The sequence below is a fragment of the Salmo salar genome, chromosome ssa11, assembly GCF_905237065.1.
Source record: "Salmo salar chromosome ssa11, Ssal_v3.1, whole genome shotgun sequence".
Lineage (NCBI taxonomy): Eukaryota > Metazoa > Chordata > Actinopteri > Salmoniformes > Salmonidae > Salmo > Salmo salar.
The window spans coordinates 106190863-106193362 of NC_059452.1; the positions used below are offsets into that span (position 1 = coordinate 106190863).

The 2500-nt window shown below is 51.7% G+C and overlaps 1 protein-coding gene across 1 annotated transcript in view; it reads right to left on the reverse strand.

Annotated features, from left to right (window-relative positions):
• LOC106563906 (cell adhesion molecule 2) overlaps positions 1–2500 on the reverse strand; it is a 678742-nt gene that overhangs the window by 101636 nt on the left and 574606 nt on the right. The gene's annotated exons all lie outside the window — the stretch shown is intronic.

A 2500-nucleotide genomic window follows, 5' to 3' on the forward strand; every position in this document is an offset into this window, starting at 1 on the left:
AGCCCCCAGACTAAGCCCAATCCTGTCCTATGTAAATGAAGATTCTGGCTGCATTACCAATGTGACTCTGTTCCCTATAGTACTATGATCAGAGTCCTATATCTCTGAATATATTGAGCAAGTCCACTACCATAACGCCAGCTGGCTCTGAGAGTTAGGATCTGACTTTGTACAAACCTCCCACTGGTGTCCTAACTTTTGATTGAATGCTCTCTCTCTCTCTCTCTCTCTCTCTCTCTCTCTCTCTCTCTCTCTCTCTCTCTCTCTCTCTCTCTCTCTCTCTCTCTCTCTCTCTCTCTCTCTCTCTCTCTCTCTCTCTCTCTCTCTCTCTTCTCTCCCTCGCCTTCAGCCAATTGTATCCTCTCTCTCCTCTGTCCAGTCATTGCTAACGCAGCAGAGCTGTCAATTACCTGGTCTCCAGGGGGAGGAGGGCTCTGAGCTGAAACAGGAAGTGACTGAGCATGCAGAACAGATGATTTAGAGAAGCAAATGAGCAAGAGAGAGGAAGGAGGGAGGGAGGAGAGCGGGAGGTAGGGGAAGGAGAGAGGAAGGAGGGAGGAGAGCGGGAGGTGGAGAGAGGAGAGAGGGAGGAGGGGGAAGGAAGGAGGAGAGAGGGAGGTGGGGGAAGGAGAGAGGAGAGAGGGGGGTGGGGGAAGGAGAGAGGGAGATGGGGGAAGGAAGGAGGAGAGAGGGAGAGAGGTGGGGGAAGGAGAGAGGGAGATGGGGGGAAGGAAGGAGGAGAGAGGGAGGTGGGGGGAAGGAGAGAGGAGAGAGGGAGGTGGGGGAAGGGAGGAGAGAGGGAGGTGGGGGAAGGAGAGAGGAGAGAGGGAGGTGGGGGAAGGAGAGAGGGAGATGGGGGAAGGAAGGAGGAGAGAGGGAGGTGGGGGAAGGAGAGAGGAGAGAGGGAGGTGGGGGAAGAGAGGAGAGAGGGAGGTGGGGGAAGGAGAGAGGAGAGAGGGAGGTTGGGGAAGGAGAGAGGAGAGAGGGAGGTGGGGGAAGGTGAGAGGAGAGAGGGAGGTGGGGGAAGGAGGGAGGAGAGGAGAGATGGAGGTGGGGAAAGGAGGGAGGAGAGCGGGAGGAGAGGAGAGAAGGAGGAGAGGAAAGAGGAAAGGAGAGGGGGAGGAAAGGAGAGGGGGATGAGAGGAGCGAGGGAGGTGGGGGGAATGGAAGGAGGGATGGGGAACAGGGAGGAGAGAGGAGTGGGAGGAGAGGAGAGAAGGAGGAGAGGAAAGAGGAAAGGAGAGGGGGAGGAAAGGAGAGGGGGAGGAGAGGAGAGAGGGATGTGGGGGAAGTAAACAAATCATTCACTATACACAGCCAGTAATTCTGTCAGACAGTTAGTCGGCCATTCAATCAGCCATTCGCCAGTCGGCTATTCTGCCAGTCTGACTGTCAGCCATTCTGCCAGTCATTCAGTCAGCCTGCCAGTCAGCAGGTCATTCACCCACCCAGCCAGTCAGCTATTCAGTCAGTCAGTAAATCAGCCAGTCAGCTAGTCAGTCAGCCAGTCAGTCTGCCAGTCAGTCTGCCAGTCATTCAGTCAGCTAGTCATCTATTCAGTCAGCTAGTCAGTCAGCCAGTAAGTCAGCCAGCCAGTGTGTGTGTCTGTGTGTGTGTTTATTTGTTTGTGTTTGTATACGCCTTTCACACACTAGCGCTTTCTGAAGCTTTTTACCAGCGAGAGAGAGGAGGGGAGGGGAGAGGGGAGAGGAGAGGGGAGAGGAGAGGAGAGGACAGGAGGGGAGAGGAGAGGAGAGGAGAGGAGAGGAGAGGAGAGGAGAGGAGAGGAGAGGAGGGGAGAGGAAAGGAGAGGAGGGGAAAGGAGAGGAGGGGAGAGGAGATGGGAGGAGAGGAGAGGAGAGTGTGTGTGTTAGTGTGTATGTATGCGTGTGCTTTACTTCAGACTAAGTTAACTTTTCATCAACCATGCCAGACTATTGAATCCAAACATATTCCATGTAAATATAGAACTACAGTCAATTTGATCTCTGTAAACAAAAATTAAAAATGAACTTTTCAGATAAATTGCTTTGTTTATTGATTATTGTTTTATTATACAGGTAACCAACATTAGCTGTTTTTCATCCAAGTATAGAAGTTAGAAACATCATTTCGTCAGCAGAATTGGTTAGCAAAAAGCAGATGTGTTTGGCCATTCCAGAGAGGGCTTGATCATTCCAGAGAGGGTTTGATCATTCCAGAGAGGGTTTGGCCATTCCAGAGAGGGTTTGGCCATTCCAGAGAGGGTTTGATCATTCCAGAGAGGGCTTGGCCATTCCAGAGAGGGTTTGGCCACTCCAGAGAGGGTTTGGCCATTCTATAAAAGACAGCTGATAGATGCTATTACACACACACACACACATAGACACACACACTGCTGATGCAGCTGCTGTGAGCCAGTCATCCCTCATCGTTTGATTTCTTCTTTATTAAACAGAGACTCCGTCCCAAATGGTAGATTATTCCCTATATAGTATACTACCAGACACTCCAAACATCA